The 15,888-nt window shown below is 37.2% G+C and overlaps 1 pseudogene; it reads right to left on the bottom strand.

Annotated features, from left to right (window-relative positions):
* LOC121378248 overlaps positions 1 to 15,888 on the bottom strand; it is a 50,042-nt pseudogene that overhangs the window by 12,324 nt on the left and 21,830 nt on the right.

The following is a 15,888-nucleotide window of genomic DNA, read 5'->3' as shown; positions in this document are numbered from 1 at the left end:
TATATGCAATTTCCCATAGACAGGACAGTACATACCACGGCATTTGATGTACCAGTCGGTAGACACTGGTTAGAGTGGGGAAAACGCGAGTCCATCGAGGGTGATCGATCCTGGGACCCATTGCACCCCAGGCGAGCGCTCCACCTCTGAGCTACAACCCGCACCTAGCACGTGACTGAATCTTTAAAGATATCACCACATAACACTAAATACGCTTTGGGTTTCTGTTCATATTATCTGTATACAACACTGAGTAATATCAGTTACACTTACAGGAACCGTTTTAACAAAACTAATATTATTACTATCTCAATAAAATACATGGTCTTCAACTTGGCACTACCGGCCTTGGTGGTTTCGTAGTTTAGCCATCGGACATAAGGCTGGTAGTTATTGGGTTCGCAGCCCGGTACCGGAGTAGCATTTAATGTGCACTCCCCAAGAATATGCACTCCCCAATCAGTATTATACGTATAATTTGTACTCACCCAGTTATTATTATACGCACAATACGCACTCCCCTTGAATTATTTGCATTCCTCTAGTTATTATTATACATATAATGTGCATTGTCCACAACTATGTTTAAGTACTGAATACATTTATTGTCTCTTAAAAGATCTATGGATTGATAATAATTTAAGTGTTATTCAATGAATACAACGCACATTCATTATTAGTCCCCTATCGGTCCAACAGGGGTTATAGGTTTCATATCTGTCCTTCTGTCTGTCCGTCTGTGTCTGTCCGTCCGTATGTCATACATAAAGTTTTCTGAATGTTTTCCCCCACAATGCCTAGAGATATTGAGGTGAAATTTAGTATATACTTTTATTTCACACCTGTGTAAGATATTACTCATGTCATAACAATTACTCAATATCTAACCAGTATAATATTGGCACGCGCAGACTGGCGGGGTAATTTTTTAATTTGAATGACGTCGATATTCTCCCTGCAGTAAGATACACTGGGTGCATGACACGTTCTTTTCCCGACCGCTAGAAAACATTTCAGTCCAAAACTGCTGTTCAAAATGTTTTGTTCAGAGACTATTAACGTATCTAACCGTGTTTGTACAAAATAGTGTAATTTAAAAGTGTACCATTACGAAATACGGCCATGAATGGACATTGCGATAAGACAGGCCGTTATACATGTATTTGGAGCCACTGTGTACAAAGCCAAAACGATGTCGTCGACATGCTACTTTTTGACGGCCCTATGTATAAAATATCAGCGTCACATCTAGTCAATCCCATTCACTCTGCTCAATCTTTACTGGTCTGATCTACAATTCAGTCATTGTTGTGAATTTAAAAACATTAACTAACAATTATTAATACATGCTTAGCGCCAAAATCTAAACTGTACATTGATGACGTCGTGTTGCTCACTATAACGTCGTTTATATTTACGTGTGGCGTAGATCACTTGCTTCTGCGATGCGGCTTGTTTACAGTTGGTTTGTAATAAATAAAATACTTAACATGCTTGCCTGTCATACCATTTTTATGAAACTCATGAACAGTGTTGGTATCTGACTCGCTTTAGCTCGTCAAATACCAAAACTGTTCACTCGTTTCATAAAAATGGTATAACAGGCAAGCTCGTTTAGTATTCTATATTTATCATATACTATTACAGATCAAGTTTGACTTTCATAACGATTTACTTATTTTTGACAGAGTTATTGCCCTTGAACTTAGGAGATGTGAAAATGTGTTTTTCGGACTCTTGTTTTATAACGTACTATTAAGGATTAAGTTTGACTTTTATGGCAATTTACTAATTTGTTTTTAGAGTTATAGCACTTGAACTTAGGAGATATGAAAATGTGTTCTTCGGCATTTGTTTTCAATGCCCGAAGATACTGAGATGAAATTCTGTATGTAGCTTTATTATGTGCCGTTACAAATCAAGTTTAACTTTCATGGCGATTTACCCATTTTATGACCCTTGAGCTTAAGCGACAAACAAAAATTTTGGGCTGTGTAGGGTACATGTATTGCTTTAGTAGTACTTCTAGAATGTTTGTTATACATATAATATACACTCCACATTCATTACTATTCATTGTTATATTATGTATACATGTACATATAGCATACACACTCTATTTATTATTATACATATAATCTACACGCCAGGTGCATTATCATACACTTCAAATTAATTATAATATATATAATCTACACTCCACATTCATTACTATTCATTGTTATATTATGTATACATGTACATATGATATACACACTCTATTCATTATTATACATATAATCTACACGCCAGGTGCATTATCATTCACTTCACATTAATTATAATACATATAATCTACACTCCACATGCTTTATTATACACATGATATACACACGTTTTATTATTCAACCTACACTCTGCATTCATCAATATATATGTATTCTGCATTCCACAATTATCTTAATATGTATGATCTACACTGTACCTGCATTACTATATATATATATATATATACATATATATAAAACGGAATGTGTTGTCTAGATTATGTGTATATATAATTAATGGGGAGTGTACATTATACGTATAATAATAAATGTGGAGTGCATATCACATATAATAATGAATGGGGGCTGTATATTATATGAATACTAATAAACAGGAAGTGCAGATTATGTGTATATCAATAAATATAAGGTGTAAATTATAAGTATAATAGTGAATGGGCAGTGTACATTATATGTACACTAATTTATGGGTAGTATAGAATATTTGTCTAATATTGAACGTGGAGTAGAATATGTGTATAATAATGAATGGGAGGTGTGTATTATATGTATAATAATTAATGTGTAGTGTAGATGGTGTGAATAGTAATGAACAAATAGTGTAGGTATATGCATAATAATGAATATGGATGGGGAGTATATTAATGAAGGTAGAGTGTAGAATATGTGTATAACAATGTATTATACTCCAATAATGAATATGGAGTGAATATTATATATATTATAATGGATGGGGAATATATTAATGAAGGTAGAGTGTAGAATATGTGTATAACAATGGATTACACTATAATAATGAATGGGGAGTGTGGAGTATGCGTGTAATAATGAATGGCTAGTGCAGATGATGTGTATAGCAATGAATCAGTAGTGTAGGTTATGTGTATAATGATGAATGGGGAGTGCAGATGGTGTGTATAGCAATGAATCAGTAGTGTAGGTTATGTGTATAATGATGAATGGGGAGTGCAGATGGTGTGTATAGCAATGAATGAGTAGTGTAGGCTATGTGCATAATGATGAACGGCTAGTGTAGATGGTGTGTATAGCAATGAATGAGTAGTGTAGGCTATGTGTATAATGATGAATGGCTAGTGTAGATGATGTGTATAGCAATGAATGAGTAGTGTAGGCTATGTGTATAATGATGAATGGGTAGTGCGGATGATGTGTAAAGCAATGAATGAGTAGTGTAGGTTATGTGTATAATGATGAATGGGTAGTGCGGATGATGTGTATAGCAATGAATTAGTAGTGTAGGTTATGTGTATAATGATGAATGGCGAGTGCAGATGATGTGTATAGCAATGAATGAGTAGTGTAGGTTATGTGTATAATGATGAATGGGTAGTGTAGATGTGTATAGCAATGAATGAGTAGTGTAAGCTATGTGCATAATGATGAACGGCTAGTGTAGATGGTGTGTATAGCAATGAATGAGTAGTGTAGGCTATGTGTATAATGATGAATGGCTAGTGTAGATGATGTGTATAGCAATGAATGAGTAGTGTAGGCTATGTGTATAATGATGAATGGGTAGTGCGGATGATGTGTATAGCAATGAATTAGTAGTGTAGGTTATGTGTATAATGATGAATGGGTAATGCGGATGATGTGTATAGCAATGAATTAGTAGTGTAGGTTATGTGTATAATGATGAATGGCGAGTGCAGATGATGTGTATAGCAATGAATTAGTACTGTAGGTTATGTGTATAATGATGAATGGGTAGTGTAGATGTGTATAGCAATGAATGAGTAGTGTAGGTTATGTGTATAATGATGAATGGGTAGTGTAGATGTGTATAGCAATGAATTAGTAGTGTAGGTTATGTGTATAATGATGAATGGCGAGTGCAGATGATGTGTATAGCAATGAATTAGAAGTGTAGGTTATGTGTATAATGATGAATGGGGAGTGCAGATGATGTGTATAGTAATGAATTAGTAGTGTAGGTTATGTGTATAATGATGAATGGCTAGTGCAGATGATGTGTATAGCAATGAATTAGTAGTGTAGGCTATGTGTATAATGATGAATGGCTAGTGCAGATGATGTTTATAGCAATGAATTAGTAGTGTAGGCTATGTGTATAATGATGAATGGCTAGTGCAGATGATGTGTATAGCAATGAATTAGTAGTGTAGGCTATGTGTATAATGATGAATGGGTAGTGTAGATGTGTATAGCAATGAATGAGTAGTGTAGGTTATGTGTATAATGATGAATGGGTAGTGTAGATGTGTATATCAATGAATTAGTAGTGTAGGTTATGTGTATAATGATGAATGGGGAGTGCAGATGATGTGTATAGCAATGAATTAGTAGTGTAGGTTATGTGTATAATGATGAATGGCTAGTGCAGATGATGTGTATAGCAATGAATTAGTAGTGTAGGCTATGTGTATAATGATGAATGGCTAGTGCAGATGATGTTTATAGCAATGAATTAGTAGTGTAGGCTATGTGTATAATGATGAATGGCTAGTGCAGATGATGTGTATAGCAATGAATTAGTAGTGTAGGTTATGTGTATAATGATGAATGGGTAGTGTAGATGTGTATAGCAATGAATGAGTAGTGTAGGTTATGTGTATAATGATGAATGGGTAGTGTAGATGTGTATATCAATGAATTAGTAGTGTAGGTTATGTGTATAATGATGAATGGGGAGTGCAGATGATGTGTATAGCAATGAATTAGTAGTGTAGGTTATGTGTATAATGATGAATGGCTAGTGCAGATGATGTGTATAGCAATGAATTAGTAGTGTAGGTTATGTGTATAATGATGAATGGGGAGTGCAGATTATACGTATATTGAAAAAGCCGATTATTATAATAAATCAATGTGCTCTAATAGTGTTGTTAAAAGAAAGAACGAATAAACTTGATACATTTTGGAAATCGTGCTTCAAGCCTTTCAAGGCGTTCGTCCCCTCCCTCCCCACCCGTTCTCCTACATATCGCCACTCATGTCACCTTAGTCTGCGAGGCACAAAAGTCTGCGCATATTAATTACGTTACATTACTTCTTGAAACAAGTGTTGGGGTATGTTTGTAAACAAACAAATAACGTTAATTTAATTAATAAAACAATGGTTAAAACAACACATCTTGATTGTGAATATATGTATAAAAGTGATAGATAACAATTTGATTGAAAAAACCCTGAATTAATGCACTAATAATATACTTTTGCCAGCGTCGATCAACGTGTTTTTGCATCACCAATCAATACGTGTCTGTCGGTTCCCTCTCAGAATCTGTGTGGTCCTTAGCCATATGTCTGACGCCATATAACCGTTAACAAAATGTGTTGAGTGCGTCGTTAATGAATGAATGAATGAATGAATGTTTAACGACACCCCAGCACGAAAAATACATCGGCTATTGGGTGTCAAACTATGGTAATGCAAATAAATAAAGTGATGATCAACATCAATATAAAAATTCAAGGTTTAAACAAAAACAATGTAAACAACAATGTAAAGAACTGTGCAAAAACACAAATATCACAGAATTTTACGGATACTGAATTTTACTCAAAACTTCAATTTTGTGCTGTATTGGCCATTCTCAAAGAAAATGTTACACCCCTGCACCACGGTGAGGTTACAGCACGCGCAGGGGAGTGCGTCGTTATATAAAACATTTCTTTCTTTCTCATCCGCAATTAAAATTTTCCCACGTCATGAAGAAGTTTAATATTCGTGTAGGCAATACGCAAGATGACGTGTGGTTTGTTTTGTTTTGTTTGTTGTTGTTGTTATTTTTTGTTTTTTTTAGGGGGAAGGGGGATTGTGTGTGTGTATGGGGGGGGGATTGGCTAGACAACTTTCACTCCTATAAAAATATAGTCAGTTGGACAGGCAGTCATTTGTGTATGAATATATGTTTGATTTCTAAATTGTAAAGAAACTATTAAGTTGAATTTGAAAAAGATGAAAGTGAAAAATATAATTAAAAAAATAATAATAATACGTTTGATAGCAGGAGTGGATCTAGACATTTATAAAGGGGAGACCGGTGTCACAGAATTGTAAAAAGAGCAATTTGAGTTTGTGCAAGGCAAATGAGCCGAGGTCCGAAAGGGATCCACATATATTCGTAATGAAGACAAGAAGAGACGCGTTTGCAAGACAGTTTAATAATAATAATAGTAATAATAATAATAATAATAATAATAATAATATAGACACGGCAGTTTAAATACGGCAGCTTTAAATGTTAAAAAATAAAATTTGGTTTAATATTTTAAGCCAAACCACCAAAGTGAAATAACTGATTAAAAAAGCATGTTTTGGGGCGTGTTTCTGGGGCATTACATATCATGACCCACCTAAACCGTTGAGGCCAAACCTTTTTATTATTTTTAAAATTATTATTATTATTATTTTACAAAGCAATATAAGGTTATTTATATAAAATTGATTGAAAATATAGAGCAAATGGTCAGCTACATTAATTTTCGCTCCCATCCCCATGCCCAGACCACGATACGGCCCTGCGTTTAATGGGAGCTGGTACAGGAAAGAGATACTGGGGGGGGGGGGGGGGGGGGGGGGGCGGATATCGTCTGGTTTGTTGCTGGATACATGTCCATATATCAGCAAATATGCAGACTCGTCTGAATTGAACGCTATCAGCCTATTTGAACAATGTTTTAAAAAATTGAGTGGATAAGAAAAGTTGTTTTTGTTTAACGACACCACTAGAACACCTTGACTAATCACCGGCTATTAGATGTCAAACATTTGGTAATTTTGACACATTGTCGTCAGAGGAGACCCGCTACGTTTTTGTTCTGATGCAGACAAGAAAGTACATATACCACAGCCTTTGACCAGTTGTGGTGCACTGGTTGGAACCAGAAAAATACCCAGTCAGTTGAATGGATCCACGGAGGTGGTTCGATCCTGCGACGCAAGCACCTCAAGCGAGCACTCAACCGACAAAGCTAAATCCCGCCCTGAGTGGGCCAAATTACACAGGTAACAAAACTTGTAACTTACGTTTACACTTCTTTGTCAAATGCTCTTCGGTCGTAGATTTACGTTTACGTGCAAAACTACGCTCGCTATGTTTAGTGACAATGGGTCCTGCCTATCTCTAAATTGTTCCACTGTGTAGTATAATTTACTCTTTATGCTAGATAAATCCGCTCCACCCCCACTCGTGTTCACCTGACTATCTCTAAATTGTTCCACTAAGTAGTAGAATTTACTCTTTATGCTAGATAAATCCGCTCCACCTCAACTCGTGTTCACCTGCCTATCTCTAAATTGTTCCACTAAGTAGTAGAATTTACTCTTTATGCTAGATAAATCCGCTCCACCCCCACTCGTGTTCACCTGACTATCACTAAATTGTTCCACTAAGTAGTAGAATTTACTCTTTATGCTAGATAAATCCGCTCCACCTCAACTCGTGTTCACCTGCCTATCTCTAAATTGTTCCACTAAGTAGTAGAATCAACTCTTTATGCTAGATAAATCCGCTCCACCTCAACTCGTGTTCACCTGACTATCTCTAAATTGTTCCACTAAGTAGTAGAATCAACTCTTTATGCTAAATACATCCGCTCCACCCCCACTCGTGTTCACCTATCTCTAAATTGTTCCACTAAGTAGTAGAATCAACTCTTTATGCTAGATAAATTCGCTCCACCCCCAATCGTGTTCATCTATCTCTAAATTGTTCCACTAAGTAGTAGAATCAACTCTTTATGCTAGATAAATCCGCCCCCACTCCCACTCGTGTTCACCTGACTATCTCTAAATTGTTCCACTAAGTAGTAGAATCAACTCTTTATGCTAGATAAATTCGCTCCACCCCACTCGTGTTCATCTATCTCTAAAGTGTAACACTAAGTAGTAGAATCAACTCTTTATGCTAAATACATCCGCTCCACCCCCACTCGTGTTCACCTGACTATCTCTAAATTGTTCCACTAAGTAGTAGAATCAACTCTTTATGCTAGATAAATTCGCTCCACCTCAACTCGTGTTCACCTATCTCTAAATTGTTCCACTAATTAGTAGAATCAACTCTTTATGCTAAATACATCCGCTCCACCCCCACTCGTGTTCACCTATCTCTAAATTGTTCCACTAAGTAGTAGAATCAACTCTTTATGCTAGATAAATTCGCTCCACCCCCACTCGTGTTCATCTATCTCTAAAGTGTTCCACTAAGTAGTAGAATCAACTCTTTATGCTAGATAAATCCGCCCCCACTCCCACTCGTGTTCACCTGACTATCTCTAAATTGTTCCACTAAGTAGTAGAATCAGCTCTTTATGCTAGATAAATCCGCTCAACCTCAACTCGTGTTCACCTGCCTATCTCTAAATTGTTCCACTAAGTAGTAGAATCAACTCTTTATGCTAGATAAATCCGCTCCACCTCAACTCGTGTTCACCTGCCTATCTCTAAATTGTTCCACTAAGTAGTAGAATCAACTCTTTATGCTAGATAAATCCGCTCCACCTCAACTCGTGTTCACCTGCCTATCTCTAAATTGTTCCACTAAGTAGTAGAATCAACTCTTTATGCTAGATAAATCCGCTCCACCTCAACTCGTGTTCACCTGCCTATCTCTAAATTGTTCCACTAAGTAGTAGAATCAACTCTTTATGCTAGATAAATCCGCTCAACCTCAACTCGTGTTCACCTGCCTATCTCTAAATTGTTCCACTAAGTAGTAGAATCAACTCTTTATGCTAGATAAATCCGCTCCACCTCAACTCGTGTTCACCTGCCTATCTCTAAATTGTTCCACTAAGTAGTAGAATCAACTCTTTATGCTAAATACATCCGCTCCACCCCCACTCGTGTTCACCTATCTCTAAATTGTTCCACTAAGTAGTAGAATCAACTCTTTATGCTAGATAAATTCGCTCCACCCCCACTCGTGTTCATCTATCTCTAAATTGTTCCACTAAGTAGTAGAATCAACTTTTTATGCTAGATAAATCCGCCCCCACTCCCACTCGTGTTCACCTGACTATCTCTAAATTGTTCCACTAAGTAGTAGAATCAACTTTTTATGCTAGATAAATCCGCCCCCACTCCCACTCGTGTTCACCTGACTATCTCTAAATTGTTCCACTAAGTAGTAGAATCAACTCTTTAAGCTAGATAAATTCGCTCCACCCCCACTCGTGTTCATCTATCTCTAAAGTGTTCCACTAAGTAGTAGAATCAACTCTTTATGCTAGATAAATCCGCCCCCACTCCCACTCGTGTTCACCTGACTATCTCTAAATTGTTCCACTAAGTAGTAGAATCAGCTCTTTATGCTAGATAAATCCGCTCAACCTCAACTCGTGTTCACCTGCCTATCTCTAAATTGTTCCACTAAGTAGTAGAATCAACTCTTTATGCTAGATAAATCCGCTCCACCTCAACTCGTGTTCACCTGCCTATCTCTAAATTGTTCCACTAAGTAGTAGAATCAACTCTTTATGCTAAATACATCCGCTCCACCCCCACTCGTGTTCACCTATCTCTAAATTGTTCCACTAAGTAGTAGAATCAACTCTTTATGCTAGATAAATCCGCACCCACTCCCACTCGTGTTCACCTGACTATCTCTAAATTGTTCCACTAAGTAGTAGAATCAACTCTTTATGCTAGATAAATTCGCTCCACCCCCACTCGTGTTCATCTATCTCTAAAGTGTTCCACTAAGTAGTAGAATCAACTCTTTATGCTAGATAAATCCGCCCCCACTCCCACTCGTGTTCACCTGACTATCTCTAAATTGTTCCACTAAGTAGTAGAATCAGCTCTTTATGCTAGATAAATCCGCTCAACCTCAACTCGTGTTCACCTGCCTATCTCTAAATTGTTCCACTAAGTAGTAGAATCAACTCTTTATGCTAGATAAATCCGCTCCACCTCAACTCGTGTTCACCTGCCTATCTCTAAATTGTTCCACTAAGTAGTAGAATCAACTCTTTATGCTAAATACATCCGCTCCACCCCCACTCGTGTTCACCTATCTCTAAATTGTTCCACTAAGTAGTAGAATCAACTCTTTATGCTAGATAAATCCGCACCCACTCCCACTCGTGTTCACCTGACTATCTCTAAATTGTTCCACTAAGTAGTAGAATCAACTCTTTATGCTAGATAAATTCGCTCCACCCCCACTCGTGTTCATCTATCTCTAAAGTGTTCCACTAAGTAGTAGAATCAACTCTTTATGCTAGATAAATCCGCCCCCACTCCCACTCGTGTTCACCTGACTATCTCTAAATTGTTCCACTAAGTAGTAGAATCAGCTCTTTATGCTAGATAAATCCGCTCCACCTCAACTCGTGTTCACCTGCCTATCTCTAAATTGTTCCACTAAGTAGTAGAATCAACTCTTTATGCTAGATAAATCGGCTCCACCTCAACTCGTGTTCACCTGACTATCTCCAACCTCCGCCTTGTACGCTTATGACTATGTGTACGATTTGTGTGCGTGTCTGCATGCGAATGCATGCTGATGAGAGTCTGCAGATGCATCCCCATGTGTGTATGTCTTGTCTGTTAACATAAAAATTAAGATAAAGAAAACTGCAAAGTCCTATAATATATAGGCTTTTTACTGTGGGTCATCCATAAAGTACGCACACCTGAGAGTGGAAGAGGGTTCGGGCATTGTCTACCAACAGTGTACGGGGGTTGGGGGGGGGGGGGGAGGTCACAGACAGCGGACATATAATACACCAGTGTGCTATAAAATAAAGTCAGTTATGTACGCCAGGAGATAACATTTAAACAGACTTAACTACTGTTAGTTCAGGACGGATATTCTATCTAGCATTTTAGCAATCTGGTCAAATGTTTCAAGATCTACGTTGATTTTCTTCACCTCCATTTCAGGCAGGGGAATTGTAATATATAAGTATATCGAAATATATGGGGTTTTGTTTTTCTTTCACGAATACCACTATTGTAGTGATTATTTTGTTTTACTTACAACGTATTTCTCTGTATTGACCTGACTGACCATCAACACCTATAAGGATTTTTCTTGTCAGTTCTGCACCTGAAACATATCAACACACTACGTTATACTTATAGGGTGCATACCACCAAATCAAATCCCATAGACGACAATAGTAACATATGTGGCTAAAATTACTACCTGCAGCGTATCAATTGGCATATACACCACAAATATAAATACTACGACCCTTCGCCCCTAAAGTAAATCAGAAAAAGGGGATGAAGCTTCTTATTTCTGAGATGTCAGGTAGCGTCTATGACTACTCTAGTTTCGCACAAACTTTTAGTACCTTTTTACAGATACCCCATACATGTTTTAAGCAGAAGGCTACTTGACACAGTGGTACTAGATGAAGTAAAATTGCATACATGTTTTGCCCAGTTGAAACTAATTATGTTTTACAACAAACACACCCACATTTATCACCAATGACAGGATTTGTCGTATTTAACTGCTCTATCAAAAGTTGGGGGAACCTCGGATTTTTACCCAGCCGAAAGTTATTTGGTCTAGTACTACCTGTAGTACCGAAACGCTGAACGTCAGTGAACACTATAAGTGAAGACGGTACTACATTTTGGGGGCTCAATATTTAAATTTCGTCTTTATAATAAACAATAATATATGAAGGAGTCTTATAAAACACGGTAAAATAATTGAATATTCGTCTAAACTTTGAGATAGTAATATATTTTTATTGAAATATACTTATCTTAAAAACGCAAGTTTAAATGAAATTTAAGCTTCGTTTCTAGCTATAACTTATTTCCAGCGCGCACAGTTATCTTATATCTCAGAGAGCAATCAATTCCAGTGTTCCGTTTGGCATTCGATACAAATCATCAGCGTTAAGCAGCCAATCAGAAGTCTTTAAATCGATCTATCACACGTGTGATCTCGTTGTGGGATATCAAACATCTCACAGTGACTTCTCTCCAACAGCTTTGTAGGGAAAACGTTTTACTCACCTCGTTCTTTGTTGTCAAACATCAGGACGGCGGTTCTCTCTACGATTTCATCAATCGTAATATATGGGGGTTTTCTCTCACAAATACTGATGTATTGCAGTGTTTTAGTTTTACTTACGACGTATATCTCTGAACTGAACTGACTGACATCAGCCTGGTGAAACTTTTGACAAACCTGTGACATTTGTTCCAAGAAGTATACAATTTTATGTAATGGTATAATACAAATTATTTATTATTATATATTGTTACTTATAAATAATGGCACTCACCCTGTTCCCTGCTGTGAAAGACAAGTCTGTCGTCAAGCAACTGGCAGCCATCGATGCTGACGGACACCTTGTGAAGACCTGTTGTGTCAGGTTTGTAGTAAAGACTTCCACCAATACAAGCAGTAGTCTTAGGTATTTGTGTTCCATGTTGATGATGCTCTTCAGGACACTGGACAGATGCTTCTATTACTGTTTGGTGGTCTCCAGCGCTATTTATTGGCAACAAATTGACTGTGATGACTTTAGAATGATTTCCTTGTTTGGCGTCCGTCAATTCAATACATGGTCTTAACCGTGACCTTTTAAACTCAAAGGCGGCTGTCTGTAGGATGTTGTCAATCTGGTCAAATATTTCCAGATCCACATTGATTTTCTTCATTTCAGGCAGTTGTGGTGTTTTTGTTAGTTTCTTTGCTTCATCTTCCAGAAACTGAGACAGTTCAATAAATTCGTCTTGTTTTGAAAATTGTAAAGACTGTTGGCAGTAGAGACCATGTTTTGCTTTGATGTCTTCTGCTTCTTTTACCAGTTTCACCTGCTTGTCTTGGTCTGCATGTTGTTTGGCTACTTGTGACTTAGCGTCTTCTTGTAGCTGTTCTATCTTGGCTTTAATCGTCGTAATAAGTTTATTACCATATTCTTCAATCTCTCTCAAAACGTTTTCCTCAACACTATTCACAGTTGTTTTCTGTTCTGTTAGTTTGTTGGTGTATCTCGTGGACATATCTATGGATGTCTGTAGATGACGTAATGCTGTCTTGACTATTTCTTTCTTTTCATTGTACACGTCTTCTAGTTTTAATATCTCACGATCCTCGTGATTGTGGGACACAAGAGCACACGAGGGACAAACGGCGGTTCAGCACGTCTGGCAGAACAGATCCACCTTTAAGTCCTTGTGAACTTTACAAATGTTTTTTTGCTGGAAATAGTCATCTTGCATTTCCACTATCTCTGTCAACAACACCGTTGTGTGTTCTTTCGTATATTTCTTGTGGCACGGGATACATGCCTCACACATGTATTGTTGACAGTTAAGGCACCAAACTGTGGCTGTTGACTTGGTGGTACAGTCGTGGCACGGGACGTCTTTTGTCTGGTTTTTCAACTGAATGTATTGAAGCAAATTGCTCAGAATTCCACTCAGTGGAAATGTTTTTGTTATAGAATGTTGGACAGGCCACACCCGAAAACAGTTCGGACATTTTACCCCATCCGGAGACGTCTTCCAGATGGAATCAAGACAGTTGAAACAAAACGAGTGATGACAAGGGAGTCTCCGCGGACACTTGTCCTTGTCATCAAATTTGAGGTGACATTTACCGCAGGTAATGAATTCATCTTTAATTTCTAGACGCGGGACTTCAGCACGTTCAGCCATTATAGAGAGATTAGTTAACCTGCTCTCTGTTCCGGTTCATTTCGCTCACAGTCATTGGTGAAATATTAAGTTGATGGAAAAAGCGTAATCTTGCTTACAACATATTGTCATTCCATTATCTCCTGAACCTATAGTTTAAAGAAAGCTCAATATAAGTGTTCAATCACAAGCAAATGTTCATGTGTGTACAACGTTCTGGACAAAACCCAGTTTATGGTCAACTGATATTGGCAAAACACATTGTTAATATGGAATAGAAAGTTACATTTTACACGTCAATATGTATTGCATGAAAGATGGAAGTTAAATAATGCATTCATTTCGTGTTTTGATGAATTCTATAAGTATAATTATTGTATGCAAATATCTGTGGCAGTCATCGTCAATCAGGGAGTTGATTTTTAAAATAATTTGTTTGCTACTTAATTATACTAAAATATTGTTTAATCTTAATGACACCTTGTCATATTGTTTAATTCTGACAAGCTGCAACATTCCTCTTTCTCAACGACAACAAAAAATAGTGTTTAATTTTGACAGCCTACAATGTTGTTTAATTTTAATGAAACCGTCTCATATTGTTTAATCTTAACAACCTACAATTATGTTCATACCCACACTTTACGAGGTGTATTACATCCATACAGTTTTGGTCGTGGGGCCTTTTTCTTTTATGTGTAACTCGCCTAGAACACCATTTCATGATATGTAGAACTAGAAATAATATTTAATGATTCTTTGTTAAAAGGCTTCGGAATTTACTGGAGGATGTTGGTGACACCCCTACGCTAACTACAGCTCCGCATTGGCATGATTTTAAGAGACGTATCGTGCTGTAAATCTCGCATGGGTGTGTGTGAGTGAGTATTTTTAACATGCCCATATACCATTAAGATTTCAGGCATGTCTGTCGCGGGCCAAGTCTCTAGATAGCCTGTGGCTTGGTCCAGGACCGAATACTAAGGGACAATTTAGATTTTTAAACCAAAATTGGGACTAGGGACTTTAATAATATTTAAATTTAAATTCCAAAAATAAATAACAATATAACCCTAAATAATTTTTGAAATTAAATATTTTAGACGCCAATTTTAGAGCGAGCAGTTCAAAAAGATAAAATTAATAAAATATAAATTACAATTAAAAGAAATTTAAGCCCTGGAGGAGAAGTTGGGCCCCAACCATACAGGTTTATTTATTGGGTAATTAAAGAAGGATAACTGCTCATATCCGGAACTTCAGTGTGACCTATCAGGAAAACCGAAGAGAGGGCGGGGGTGGGACCCCAGAACAGACCTAAACCAAACCTACGGCCGAAACCGCCGACGCCCTATAACTACCCTACATCTACTGAGCTCCAACCACCTCCCCCCATCACCCAGATCCCCGGCGGATTCAACCTTCGTGCTGTCCACTTGCAGCAGCCTTCGCTCTATTGGTTGAAATATTATTAAAACAAATTTGAACTGTGTTATATGCAAATAACGTCACCGTGCAAACCAATGTTTGTAGATAGCTCGTTCTATTGGTTGAAATATTACGAACACATAATTTGAACTTTGTTATATGCAAATAATAAGTGTCACCAAGTAAAACCATTTTTGTCTTATATTGTAACGGCTAAATGTGACAGACGGTCATGTGTGCGTGGGCGTCATTTGCTGAAGACCAATTTAGGGAACGGGACCGTTTATGACAAATATTTTTGTTGAGCAACTGTCGTTCACCCAGAACAAACAGATATCTTTGGTGCATTCTGGTCGCCAGTATGCGATACACAGAGAATAATACATTCGTGTCCGTTAGATACCATTTATCTCACAACGAGTTGTTTTAAAATGTATCTAACGAGCGAAAGCGAATTTGATATGTTTTTAAACAACGAGTTGTGAGATAAATGGTATCTAACGGACACGAATGTATTATTCTACTTTTACATATCCCCCCAAACCAGGTTTTAAGCAAATTTTTAACATGTATTTCGACTAAAAGTTA

The sequence above is a fragment of the Gigantopelta aegis genome, chromosome 8 (assembly GCF_016097555.1).
Source record: "Gigantopelta aegis isolate Gae_Host chromosome 8, Gae_host_genome, whole genome shotgun sequence".
In the NCBI taxonomy this organism is placed as follows: Eukaryota; Metazoa; Mollusca; class Gastropoda; order Neomphalida; family Peltospiridae; genus Gigantopelta; species Gigantopelta aegis.
This window is presented reverse-complemented; position numbering and strand designations above follow the sequence as displayed.